This window comes from Marmota marmota, unplaced genomic scaffold (genome assembly GCF_001458135.2).
Source record: "Marmota marmota marmota unplaced genomic scaffold, marMar, whole genome shotgun sequence".
In the NCBI taxonomy this organism is placed as follows: domain Eukaryota; kingdom Metazoa; phylum Chordata; class Mammalia; order Rodentia; family Sciuridae; genus Marmota; species Marmota marmota.
In genome coordinates, this window is record NW_025999924.1 from 6,653,026 (window position 1) to 6,667,852 (window position 14,827).

A 14,827-nucleotide genomic window follows, 5' to 3' on the forward strand; every position below is an offset into this window, starting at 1 on the left:
CGGTGTATATATATATATATATATATATATATATATATATATATATATATATGCATATGGTTTCATCTTACTTGTTCCTAAGATCAAGGGACTTACCAAAAAGTAGCTGTTCCACATTTGATTTTAAAAAACCAACATCCCATGTTTTTAAATGCCCCTTGAGAACTTTGCTCTTAACATGTTTTCATGCTCTCTATTGCACTGCAAATAGCATTTCAAAATGGGCCCTTTAAAGTCATCCACCCTCCCTCCTTTCCTGGGAATCCTTCTTCCACGTCCTTACACAGACTGTCTGCAGCTTAGCCTCCCACAGCTTCCAGAGGCAGCCACTTCCAGAGCTTATGGGCTCTAATGGAGAGCAAGTCCTGATATCACCGCAATTCAAGAACAGTTTTCAATTCTTTTTTAAAATTGAGTACAGAGGCTTGCTTACAAAAGGTGCTACGTTAGATCACATTCTCCAAAGTTGGTATGTTGGATACTTACTCACCAAATTCACGTGTTAATGGTGTTTGGCAGCAGGGCCTTTGGGAGGTATTAGGTTTAGATGAAGTCATGAGGGTGGAGTCCCCTGAAAGCATTAGTGGCTTTATAAGAAGAGGAAAAGAGACAAGAGCTAGCACACTTACTCTGTTCGGCCTCTGCCATGTTATAATGCAGCAAGAAGACCCTCACCAAATGCCAGCACCATGCTTTTGGATTTCCCAGCCTCCAGAACCATGAGGTAAAAAAAAATATCTATTCTTCACAAACTACCCAGTCTGTGGTATTCCGTTATATAGTAACAGCAAACAGACTAGGACAGAGGATTTCATGATAATAATGTTCTAGTTCTAGAACAAAGAGATGGCTTCACATATCTCCTATTATGTTTTATAATTTACTTTAATGCTACATAAATTCTTTTTAAAATATCAAGCATTTTATGATAAACATATTTTAAAAGAAGTAATTATTTGTGTCTCTTATAAATGTTACTATATAAAAGGTGCCAGTGCAAATCTTCTCAGGGAAATTCAAAGAGAACATCTCCAAGGTTATAACCCCAACCCAAGCTCCGTCATGAATTCTCCCAGACAATTCAACAACCATCCCACAGTCCCATAATTACCTCCTTCCAGTCCATTCCCCATACTGTGAACAGACTGATCTGCTTAAAAGGCACAATGTTTATGCTTCCCTTTTGCTTAAAATATTTTAATAGTCTCTCATCATTCGCAGAATAAAAGCCAAAATTCCCACAACAACCCACGAAGCCCCACACTAGCCACATCTCCAGCTTTGTCTTGTTGTCTCCTCTTTATCCTCCATGCAAGAGTGCAAGTGCTCCCTCTTCCAGAATGCTCTGTGTCTACCCCACACACCACTCCTGGCCAAGAGCTGTGTGTTTTCACTTCTCTGGGGTAAGTAGGTAGGAGTGAGATTATTACATGTATGTTTAACTTTATAAGAAACTGCCAAGTTGTTTTTTCCCAAATGCCCCATTTTGCATTTCCATCAGTAATATACAAAAGTTCTAGTGTTATAGTCCTTGCTAGCACGTGGCATTGGTAACTTTGTTATATGCTATATGTTTAACGAAGCGAAGAGTAGTATCTGATTATGAGGTTCTGCTAAGATGCATAGAGGATGAGTTAACTCCTTTGATCTCGTTTCAGTGAGAGTTCTCTGGTCTGTTATCTCCCCCTCACCCTCCAGCCTTCATGGTAATAACCTTTAGCCAAGCTGCCATGAAAACACAGGGGGATTTAACATGCTTAACCACAGAGATTGTTTTTCAGACTGAATTGATAAAAGTACAGCAGCTTCAAAGTCTTGCCTTACCGTCTCTACCAAGCACAGTCTTACTTACCCCTGACCATGACTTCTTTGTAGGAATCAAAGTGGTGAGTGTGAAGGTTACATGTATGGAAATGTCACAAAGGGCATAGTCACAGAGGGTGAGAGGCTTCCGGGAACGGAAATACTTCTGAAGGTTGGTTAACATATTTTCCAGATCAACTGGTAGTTTAACTCTGCAGAAGACTACCGATAAACTCTTTTTTTTTTTTTCCATTAACCCATGACTACCTGTTGGTAGGCACTGGGAGCCACAGATACCTTTAACAGTTGTACTTTGGGATATTGAGTGTGAGGGTGTTAATGTTACACCCCTTAAAAGGTTGACATGCAAATTGCTAGGAGGGCTTTGCAGTTTGCTTTTGATTTCATCAGAATACTCCAGTGAGAATGTTTTTGACTAATAGAGTAAAAGAAGGCTGGCTCTGGAGCTAGCCTTTGCTAAGGTAGCATTAATGAGTCAACAGAAACTATAAATAGGACTCGGCATGAACTTCTGTCCACAATTACACCACTATTCCCACAAAGAGAGATGTTACTAATGAAAAACACAGCCTGCTAGCCACTACTAAAACCAAAGGCTATACAAACAGCCCTGAAGTCTGATTTACCAAGATGTCATTGTGTGTTTCTTGGTGGCCCTTATGGGTTGTGAAGCAGTTGTATTGTTTTCCTTAAGGATCATCAATGGGTGTACCAGCTGCTTGTCAAATTCTCTCCTGGTGATAAATCCCAGACAAAAATTCCTTGACTCGGTCATTTATCTTTTTAACTTTAACTTTGTTTCTTTCCTTCTCCTTCCCAGCACATAGTACATATATCAGATAGTACAGTGCAAGTGCACACAGGAGAGTTCCATAATTATTCTTGGAATGGATGAACAGATGGACAAATGTGAATGTTAACTCTATACTTCTGCATTATACCTGGAATTTTGAAAAAAAAAATATATATATATCCATATATTCTAGTAAACTCCTCATATAATATGTATTGAAATGGTTCCCTTTTCAAAAAATATCTCTACCAACCACTCTACGATTTTTCCTTACACCCTTCCCTGAGAAAATAAAATGTTATCTGGAAGCAGTGAAAGGGCAGCATGTTAAGACCCCACCATTCACCACAGCCAAGGTCCAGTTTTCCACTACCTCTGAAAGACAGGAGACAGGAGAAGTAGGGTTTAGAAAAGAGAAGTGTTCAGAAATGGTGGAGTACATGAAGTTCTACTAGTGTAGACAACCAGAGCCCTTCACTCTGGGGGTCTCTAAAGGCACCAGATTCTAAAGAAAGAGGTCCAGAAAAGGAAACAGAGGTAGCAAATTATCTTTGTTGCAAGTTTGTCTGGTTGTCCTGTGGGCCCATGGCCAAGTTCTTGTATATGCCCTAACCCTGAGTCAGAGAAAGCAAGGAAAGTTGGGAAGATGAGTTGTGCATAGCAAACTGCAGTATTTCCTCTTGCTCGTGTTCTGATGCAATCTAAGTAGACAGTGGACATTCACTTTTCCTTCCCCACATCAGATATCATAAACAATAGCCTTCCTCCAAGGCCACCCTCCATCTCTGCTGTAAAGTGCAATCCTTTTGCAATGTGTAGACTAATCTATCTGAAGAGACTCTGTTCTAGGGATCGAAGAAAAAGAAGAGATTCCATTGGTATGCAAGACCAGTATCCTCTGAAACTAGTAATAAGAAGTCCAAACAATGTCTTCTTCAGATTCTAAGACTCAGTTCTGTTGAGACGTGCAGGACTTGAGATGTTGCCTGCTTTTCAAAAGGGCTCCCCACCCCCCACTGCTATAGTTGTGTAAGAAAATGCAGAGAAACAGAGCTCAACTCTGAGCTTCAACTTCCAGCCCCCTTCTCCCTTTAGCTCATTCTCTCATCCTCAAAGTCGCAAAGAGCACATAGATTCCAGAAAAAGAACGTATTCATGTATGACGATTCTCAGATTGGGCAAGTGGCTAAAGTTTGAAGTGATTCAGAAAAGACAAAATCAGAAGATATAAGAATATAAACCATCAAGGGTGGCAAAGCATGAAGGAATATTAGAATGACGAATGGATTTCCATAGACCCAGGGAATACTCTCTCTATTTCTCTGCTTCAGTCTTTAAAGAGAAAGGAAATAGTTCAGAACTAAGATCTCACATGTTACTGTCCTATGCTCTTTTTACCTTACTGGTCTACCTCATAAGGACATCTGACTAGTTTTACTCATCTCTGAAGACCTGTCCATGCTCTGACATAGTTAAGGTTATGAATATAAGGTCTTCCCAGTATATCTTGAGCCAGTTAATGAAGTTTAATCTATTTGAATGCTGCAATAAGTAGTTTCATCTTAGGCATGGTGGTACACACCTGTAGTCCCAGCTATTGGGAGGCTTAATACATAAGTATCACTTGAGTGTGTGAGTTCAAGATCAGCCTAGGCAACATAGTGAGACCCATTTTCTAAAAAAAGTTGATTTACATTGATAAATTGTAAAAATATGGTTACATGGTTTACTTAAGGTTTGGATATTAGATTATGAGCTGTCCTCTAGAAACTATGTTGATGCAGGAATGTTTGGAGATAAAATGATTGGATTATGAGAGCTATAATCTAATCAGTCCATCCTACTTTGCATGTACTGACTAATAAGTGTAGACAGATGGGGCATGGCTGGAGGAGGTAGGTCACTTTGGGCATGCCTTAGAAGAGTTCATCTTCCCAATGGTCCTTCACCCTCTCCCCTCTGCTTCCTGATTCTGTCAGGAGCTGAGCAGCTGTCTTCCGCTGGACCCTTCTGCCAGGATGTACTGTTTCATCTTGGGCCAGGAGCAATGGAGTGGACCACATACAGACTGAGAGTTCTAAAACCATGAGCCCCAAATAAACTTTTCCTTTGCTAAGTTGTTCTAGTCAGGTATTTTGGCCACAGAAACAAAAAGCTGACTAACATAGATATGAACTGATATCCCGTGGATCCTGGACATCCAAAAGGATTCTTAAGATTGTCTCTACAGACTCTATGGTTAGTCTGTACTGGATGATCTTATGGTGACTTTAGAACTTTCTTAAGAAATGAATTATACTTCATCTTTTCATCAGATTAATCTTAATCAGATTAATATAGAATTCATTTCCTTGATGAGGATAGATGTAAAACATCACACTTAACAACCGATTTTTAAGATTAACCAAAAAAACAATTTTGTGGTAAGTCTGACAATCATAACTAGTGTAGGTCATATTGGTTATTTTCATAAAATTAGATGCCTAGTTTATAGAAACAAAACAAGAGGCTTACTTGGCCATGATCCAAAGTGAATCATTAGCATTTTTTTAAATTCTTTTATTTATTTTAAGTAGTTATACATGACAGTAGAATGATATATGCACTTTTATATATCATGAAATCTTTGAATACTTTTGATTTGCATTTCTCTAATTGCTAGAGATGTTGAACACTTTTTCATATATTTGTTGATCAATTGTATTTCTTCTTCAGTGAAGTGTCTGTTCAGTTCCTTAGCCCATTTATTGATTGGGTTATTTGGGGTATTTTGTTTTGTTCTTTTTTGGTGTTAAGTTTTTTGAGTTCTTTATATATCCTAGAGATTAATGCTTTATCAGAGATGTGTGTGGTAAAGATTTTCTCTTAATCTGTAGGCTCTCCCCTCATGTTATTAATTGTTTCCTTTACTGAGAATAAGCTTTTTAATTTGAATCCATCCTATTTATTGATTCTTGATTTTAGTTCTTGCGCTTTAGAAGTCTTGTTAAGGAAGTCAGATGCTAGGCCGACGTTGTGTGGATTTGGGCCTATTTTTTCTTCTATTAGGTGGAAGGGTCTCTGTTCTGGTGCCTAAGTCTTTGCTCCACTTTGAGTTGATTTTTGTGCAGGGTGAGAGATAAAGGTTTAATTTCATTTTTTTACATATGGATTTCCAGTTTTTCCAGCACCATTTGTTGCATAGGCTATCTTTTCTCCAGTGAATGTTTTTGGCACCCTTATCTAGTATGAGATAACCGTATTTATTTGGGTTTGTCTCTGTGTCCTTTATTCTGTACCATTGGTCTACAAGTCTATTTTGGTGCCAATACCATGCCATTTTTGTTACTACAGCTCTGTAGTATTAAGGTTAAGATCTAGTATTGTGATGCCTCTTTCTTCACTTTTCTTGCTAGGGATTGATTTAGCTATTCTGAGTCTCTTATTTTTCCAAATAAATTTCATGATTGCTTTTTTCTATTTCTATGAAGAATATCATTGGGATTCTAATAGGAATTGCATTAAATCTGTATAATGCTTTTGGAAGTATGGCCATATTGATGCAAAAATTCTCAATAAAATTCTGGCAAATTGCATACAAAACCATATTTTTTTAAAAAAAAGAGTGCACAATGATCAAGTTGGATTCATCCCAGGGATGCAGGGATGGTTCAACATATGGAAATCAACACACGTAATTCATCATATAATAGACTTACTTAAAAACAAGAATCATATGATCATCTCAATAGGTTTAGAAAAAGCATTTGACAAAATACAGCACACCTGCATGTTCCAAACACTAGAAAAATTAGGGATAGTAGGAACATACCTCAACATTGTAAAAGCTATCTATGCTAAATCCAAGGCCAGCATCATTCTAAATGGAGAAAAATTGAAAGCATTCCCACTAAAAACTGGAACAAGACAAGGATGTCCTCTTTCATCACTTCTATTCAACATCATCCTTGAAACTAGCCAGAGCAACTAGACAAAAGAAAGAAATTAAAGGGATACAAATAGGTAAAGAAGAACTCAAACTATCAAACTTGCTGATGACATGATTCTATATCAAGAAGATCCAAAAAATTCCACCAGAAAATTTCTAGAACTAGTAAATGAATTCAGCAAAGTAGCAGGATATAAAATCAACACCCATAAATCAACCATATTCCTATACATCAGCCATGAATCCACTGAAAGAGAAATTAGGAAAACTACACTATTCACAATAGCCTCCAAAAAAAAAATACCTGGGAATCAATCTAACAAAAGAGGTGGAAGAGCTCTACAATGAAGACTATAAAACACTAAAGAAAGAAATTGAAGAAAAATTCAGAAGATGGAAAGATCTCCCATGCTCCTGGAAAGGCAGAATTAATATTGTCAATAGCATATTTGACAATAGATATTTTGGAGAATCCTGGACCACAGATGTTTGTGAAAAGTTACAACTATGAACAACTTATGAAGATAGTGTATAGGTGTTTACATGTATAATCACACTGCTCCAGTCCAGAAGAAATTGGATCCAGGCCTATGGTGATCCTTCAGGGCTCTGGTTAGACCTGAGCAGAGATGATGACCTCAGAATTCTGGGCCCATCCAAACCAGGAACAACCAGACATAAGCTACAGACTTACCTGTTAACCTCCCAAAACTTTTAAGATTCCTTCAGTTTTCTAAGGAAAATTCAATTTGCTACAGATTTGCAAGATTGGACCATAACTCAAGAGACTGAGAACAGTGTAGACATCTTTTTACATGAAACACAGCAAGATATAGCCTCCACAATCAGAATTTTCAAATATTAGAATCACCTGGGAGCATGCTTTTAAAAACTGAGATAAAATGAATATGACATAAAGTAACCATCAACCATTTTACAGAGTATAATTCAGTGGTATTTCATACATTTATAATGCCGTGCAACCATTACTTGTATTTCCAAAACATTTTATCACTCAAAAGACAATCCTTATCCATTAAGAAATTGCACCTGGGGAGCATTTTAAAAGTGCATATTTCAAGGCCCAGACCCAAGAGATTGTAATTCTGAGAGCATGGAGATGTTTTTCAAAACTTCCGGGTATCTCATTCTTAGATATTTACCCAAATGGAATGAAAACATGCCCGTACAAGGAATTACACATGAATGGCTATAGTAACTTTATTCATAATTACCCAAACCTTGGGTAACCCAAACTTCTCTCAATTAGATAATATATAAGCAAACTGATAACATCCATATAATGTAATAGTACTTAGCAATTAAAAGGAACCAACATTCAACAAAAGTGAAATCTCCAGTGTATTATACAAAGACATAGAAATCTATTTTCCATACCATATTCCATTACATGGCATTCCAGAAAATATAAAACTATAGCAATGGAGAATAAACAGGTGGTTTCCAGAATTTAAGGGTAGCACCTAGGTTTTGAGTATAAAATGATAGCACAAGGGAAGTTTGAGAGCAATGAAGCAACTGTTCTACATCTTGGCTATAGTGTGGTAGCAAGGATTTGTCAAAACTCCAACTTGATATCAAAAAGAGTGAATTTTACTAGATTTTTAAATGTTAAGGTAAATTCCATGTGTTTCTGAATGGGCAACCTCTCTGGGGAACACGTGCATAAATAATGCTGGACAAACTAGTTATTTTATAACCCAGGCAAGTTATACTTTGGACACTTGGAAGCCATCGATTTGCCATTACTAGTTCTCTGGTTGTCCTCATAGCATTTGGATGTTTTTCATAGTCTAGAAGTACAAAAGCAGGCTGCCAAGCTGTAGCTTGGTGTGGCCTGGGCTGCACTGTGGTTTTGTTTTAGTGTTTGTCAAACGGAAACCACCACCAAACATGGTAAATTTAGAACTTTTTCTAAAAATGAGTTAGACTGTCTCCTCATCAGATTAATTTTAATCATATTAATATGGAAGTCATTTTTTGATGGGGATAGATGAAGACAAAAGATAAAATATCGAGTTTAACAACTGATTTTTAGGATTAACTCCACATCAGAAACCTAAACTCAGCATTTAAAAAAAATTTTTTAGTTGTTGATGGATCTTTATTTTATTGATTTATATGTAGTGCTGAGAATTAAACCTAGTGCCTCACACATACTAGGCAAGTGTTCTACCACTGAGCCACAACCCTAGCCCTAAATTGAGTGGTTTGGATATGGTAAATCTGATGATCCAAACCAATTCCAGTATAGGTCAGTTTTGTTATTTTCATAAAATTAGATGCCTTTTATGCATGTGTATTGGAGAAAAGAATATTGGGAATTAAACTGAGGGCGCTTTACCATCACTGAGCTACACCCCCAGTCCTTTATTTTTTTATTTGAGACAAGGTCTCATTAAGTTACCAGGTTGACCTTGAAGTTGAAATCCTTTTGCCTCAGCCTCCAGAGTCGCTGGGATTACAGGTGTGCACCACCACACCCAGCTAGGTATCTTTTCTATAGGAAAGAAAATAAGAGGTTTACTTGGCCAGAGACCAAAATGAGTCAAAAGCATATTTGACAATACACGTTTTTGTAGAATCCAGGACCCCTTTATTTGTGAAAATTTACAACTATGGAAAACGTATGAAAATAGTGTGTACATGTTTATGTAATTAGTCTCAACAATTCTAAGTCTAACCCTGCATAAATCGACCTCACTTTAAAAAAAAAAAAAAAAAAAGCCATATCCTGCTGTGGCTGATCATACCCTGAAAACTAAATTTCAAAATAACATGGCTAAAACTCAAATTGAAATTCCCAGGTATAAGAAGAAAATAAACAAGAAATAGGCACAACTTAAGATAAAGATAATTTCAACTGTGGAACTCAGAAAATGAGCAAACAAACATGTCCCCATGCAAGGAAGTAGGTCCTGCTGAGGTTTCTATCCTGTTAATCCATATTTTCTAATTTTCAATTCTCTTTGCTGGCCCTAGTCTCCAGTGATTTCTGTTAATACTGTAGCTTTGCTTCCTCATCACTTTGCAAAAGATAGCAAAAACTCCTTCTCTAAGACTTTCTGTTCACATTGCTTCTTTTTATAGAGCTGCTTGTGCCTGAGAGGAAATGGAGCTACGAGTGTTTCCTTTCCATTCAAAACTGGCACTTTTTGTAGTGGGGGAGGTAGCTAAGGGTTTACAGTTTGTTCCCAACAGATTGAGATAGCACCAAGTTTTCCTATAAGCCTCTCTGGAGGCCCTTGTGTTACAAATTATTTATAAATTTTATCAAAACCTCCAGGAAGCAAGCTGGGCAAACTCTCCCAATGCCAGATGGCTCAGCAGACTTGAGATATTGCTGCTCTATTGCATGTCCCTGCTTCTGTTGCTCCAGACCCCAAAACACATCCAATGAGCGAGTGCATGGAAAGCACTCACAGGTTCTCATGCAAAGTTCCTCTCCACAGAGGAATGTACAGGGGAAAAAATAATTGGACCTATCTAAAGCTTAGAACAATGATAACAGACCTCCAAGTTTCCCACCAAAACACCTCCAGGTGGAAAGGAATATGTACAGCCCCAAGGACTAGACCATAGCCAGATATTCTACTTAATTATATGTATCTGTGGTTTAAAAACAAAAATGATATTGGGGTACTTGTGCAAACTTAATAATAGTATACAATGGCTCTTTCAGAAATGTTGCTATATTTATTGTGTGAACCAGAATTCTTTGGGTTGTAAGTGATAGACCATATTTTGAACTAGCTTAGAGGGAGAAGGGCACTTGTCAGCTCCTATAAACAGAAAAGACAAGATGATTCAAGGGATGGAGAGTACTAGTACATTTATCCCCTCTGCCTCTGGTTTCTTCTTCCCACAAGGGGAAGGTTGAGGGGCCCATATTTCAGTTTCTCCCTAAAAAAGGAAAGAACTGCTGCAACACACACACACACACACACACATCAATCATATTTGAAGACTTAGACTGCACGTCCAAGTGATGGAGTACAAAAGGACAATTCCCACAAAAGAAGGGAAGAACACAGACATGGCCTCTGGGGGAAAAAAAATTGGCACTAAGATCGGATTATTTTTATCTTGGGGCTTCATGTATTTCCAAGCATGAGGCCTTAGAATTCCAAAAATATATTTATGTCAGTTTGAGAAGCACAGATACATGTGTCATATAGGCCTCAGAGGGCCTCGGGTTTGATGCTGTGTGAAGAATTTTCTAGTGAGGAGCTGTCTTGTTCTTTGGTAAAACATTTAGATGGACAGTGAGACCCTTAGGAGCCTGTGGGAGACAAGGCAGTGAGAAAGAATTTGAAGCCTTCTGTTAGAAAATATTAACAGAAATGTCAGCATAGGAGAAGAGATAAAAAGAAGGAAGATATAAAGTGGAGGAAAGAAGAGAAGTTGGCAGGAGTCTGTGAATTACATTAAAAATTCCTAGTAGCAAAGTAACCAAGAAATTCCTAAATACTAGGAGATATAATGTTAAATTTGAGGCTGTGTTGCTACAAAATAAATTCTGTAACAGTGATAAATTACAAAACCCATTTTCTTTCCTTTCTGGGCTCAAAACTAGTCTACATTTCCCAGCTTCCTTTGAAGTTAGATATAGTCATATGACTAATTTTAGCCAATGGGGTATAGGCAGAAGTGATATGTGCTACCTCCAGACCTGGCCAATATAGCTTCCACATTATCCTCTACTCTGTTCCTTTTCCTATAGAATCAAGTGGGGGACTCCATATCCTAGAAGATGCTGGAGCCACTGAGAGGAGTTCTTTGAAGAACTAGGCTGTTCAAGCCTCTTCTACTTCCCGTTGACTATAATGTAAGTAAACAATAATCCTTCATTGTTCTTGCTAGGTTATTTTAAGAGAGTTTGTTTTAGTGGTCGCATCCTAACTGATACATCTTCTTTACTCCATCCCCTTTTGAATCCTCAAAAAAGTTTATTAGGCATATAAATGTCCTATAATGGCTCTGTGGCAGTCAAAAGAAGGCTTGAGGTTTACAACTGGGTTAACACGGAACAGAAACAATATTTACAAGAACGCAACATGTTCCATAATCTAAAACCATTTGCAAAAACAGGATCAGGGGTGACAATGAGACTATAAGCTCCTAGAAAATTTGCAGAAGTGTGGGAATGGGCTTTGACTTCCACAGAGCATGGAATGAAGGAGGTTTCAGGAACTTTATTTAGATCTAAGGGGGCAAGCAATCCTCAAATGACTATTTTTATATTCAGGGTGCTATGAGTGAAAAGTCTTTGCTTTACATCCCAAGGATGAAGCACAAAGTCTACACTTTTCTGGTTGCCTCACCCAAATAGAGATTTCCCCCTCCATTTCTGTTTTTCATATAGGTTACTGATTGTCTTTAAGGCATTAATGATATCAAAAAATTTTAGCTATGCACCCCCCACCCAAGACTCTAAGCTTGGTGAGGACAAGGGGTGCCTGTTTTATCCTCCATTGTATACCTGGCACCTAAAACAGTGCCTATCACACACTCCACAGATTTTAGTTGAAATTAATGAAATGGAATCTCTAAGTGTGGAAGCCTCAAATAGTCCCCCACTGTCCTCAGAGAATCACTTCTTACTACAATTTTGGCCAATTGAATATTTGTTTCGCTATCTGGTTATTTGAAAATGCATTATGACCTTTCTTTATACAAAGAACATATGACATTTATTATATTATGATATTTTGCATACATGAATTTCAAAATAGAAACAGAGATATGTAGGTTTTATTTTTTTACGGGTAACATTTGTTTCTTTCTAGAAAACACAAGAATCTTTTTTCCATGTGTTATAGCCTAGACTGAGTTTGAAACTAAAAGTCCCCTGTCCCATCAGCTCAGGAAGTGACAATATTAAATAAAAGCCTTCCTGACGTGCCTTCTGGAACCTTTCTCATCAGAGTTCCAAGAACGATAACTTTCGTTTTTAGAGAACAAGATATTAAAAGAGCAGAGTGATATCCTTTGTCTGATTGCTTTATATGAATTTTGCAGTTTTTCCTCAAACTGCACAGCTTAGACTTCTAATTATTCTTTTCTCCCAACAGGTCTCATTTTACCCTACACAAATCTGAAAGTTCAAACTTCCACTTTAATGTCTTGTTAGCAATTTTTAATAATTTTGTCAAATTGACATTAAATATATACCTATCTCCTTTTCTTTCTTTGCTTGTAAGTTTACTAGGGGCAGATTTAATAAATACCTGATGACTTTCTTTTCCCTTTTATTTTGAGAATGAGCCTTTGGGATTATTGTTCTTTCTTCCAATAGTAGTTTATTAAAGAATAAATTCTACATCAACATTCATTTTATAGATGAGACAGCGACTTAGCAGCAGATCATTTTCCCTCTTATTTTATGTCAATATTATAATATGTTGATATTTTCTTGATGCAGTAACTTCACATACATAACATGATTACTTTTGAGTTCACCACAAAATTATAATTTATGATTTACCATTATGAGCAATATACATAATATTACAAAAACAGAACTTATAGTAATGGTAAATTATACCAAATTTCTTGCAATTTCTTAGATATGCCACATAGGGTTTTTTTTTAGGCATCCAAGTCATTACAAACAATTTTACTTCAGCCTACAATGTCCTTTCCTACCTTCTAAGCCTCTTTTATCTATCAAGACCAAATTGAAAGGTCACTGTCTCTGTAGTCTTCCACATCTCACTCTCTTCTCTGTATTGCCATGGCTCACTATACTAAGTTTGTACTTGGCAAAGCTGAATACCATCAAGGCCAAGTCCTTGATGTCTATATTCTTCCCCAGAACCTAGTACTGATTTGTACATTACATGGACACTTAATTAATATCATTGGAGGAGTAAGGGAATGAATTAATAAGTAAACCAAACTCAATACCCCTTCACTGAAATTAGTTATTGGTTTCTTGAGAGTTAAAGCAAAGAAGGAAAAAAAAAATAAGGATGTCTTATATAATCTGTCAGTGTGACCCTGTAGCTGCTAAATGACATGAATACCTAATGCATCCTACACAATGCTGATACAGACACTTAGTAAATGTTCCCCCCATCCATCCTCCATTATGTACACACAATTGTTTTAGCAGAATGAAAATAAGAAGATCAGTGTTTGAAGTTGTATCAAATATTGTGATGAGAGAAATTAGCTTCTTTATCCTTTGAGAGATTAACTGGATTGTCCAGTGGAGGTGGCTGAGCAGGTTGATAACTACCCAAGTTAGAAGACTATCTTGGTGCCCAAGACAAAAAAGAAGCTGTAGTACCTCTAAGCACGGAGGAAATTAAAATGCCATGGTCAATTAGCCATGTTTGCCTTGGGCACAAGACAGGGAACTGGAGCTTCTTGTCCTAGATCTAGAATCTATTTCCTTAAACTGAAGCAGACCTGGAATAACTTACTGAGTTAATGAAGTACACAGAGTGATTAACAAAAGTGAAGACCTGGGGGCTGGGGTGTAGTCCAATGATAGAGTACTCCCCTGGCAGCCTCAAGGCCCTGGGTTCAGTTCCAGAGCTTCTCCCTGGGATGCCTTAGAAAATTATGCTAATACAGGGGAAATTCTAGAGAAAGGTATTGGCCATATTATATTGTTATATCATGTGCATGTACAAATATGTAACAATGAATTCTACCATTACGGATAATTATAATATCCAATAAACATATGGGAGAAAAAAAGAAAACTCTGCCAATGTTTCTTTAAAATACAGCACATAATACTAATATTTTATATTATAAATTTGTTTGGTTAGTGTTCACACTTCTTTTAATTTTTTATTTGTTTTAATTAGTTATACATGACAGTAGAATGCACTTACATACCTTGATATATCATACATAGATGGGATATAATTTCTCATTTTTCTGAGTATACATATTGTAGAATCACATTGGTCATACAGTCACACACATACATAAAGTAATAATGTCTGTTTCATTCTACTATCATTCTTACCCCCACATCCCCGCCTTCCCCCTCCTTTCACTTTCCTCTACCTAATCTAAGGTAACTTTTTTTTTTGCATTACAATTCTTAATACACATATATACCACAATTTTTGTATCTCTGTTTGTATATAAAGTATGTTGACACCCAATTCAAGTCTTCATACGTGTACTTTGTATAATGACGGCCCTCACATTCCAACATCCTTGCTAATCCCCTGCCCCCTCCCTTTCCCTCCCACTCCTCTTTCTTATCTAGAATTCATCTATTCCTCCCAGGCTCT

General features: G+C 37.1%; 1 protein-coding gene across 1 annotated transcript in view; it reads left to right on the top strand.

Annotated features, from left to right (window-relative positions):
• The window catches only part of Il6st (interleukin 6 cytokine family signal transducer), a 108,187-nt gene that overhangs the window by 4,733 nt on the left and 88,627 nt on the right, over positions 1–14,827 (top strand). The window contains exon 2 of the mRNA XM_048800030.1: positions 11,290–11,394. The gene's annotated coding sequence lies outside the window, so the exon portion shown is untranslated. The remainder of the gene's footprint in view (positions 1–11,289; positions 11,395–14,827) is intronic.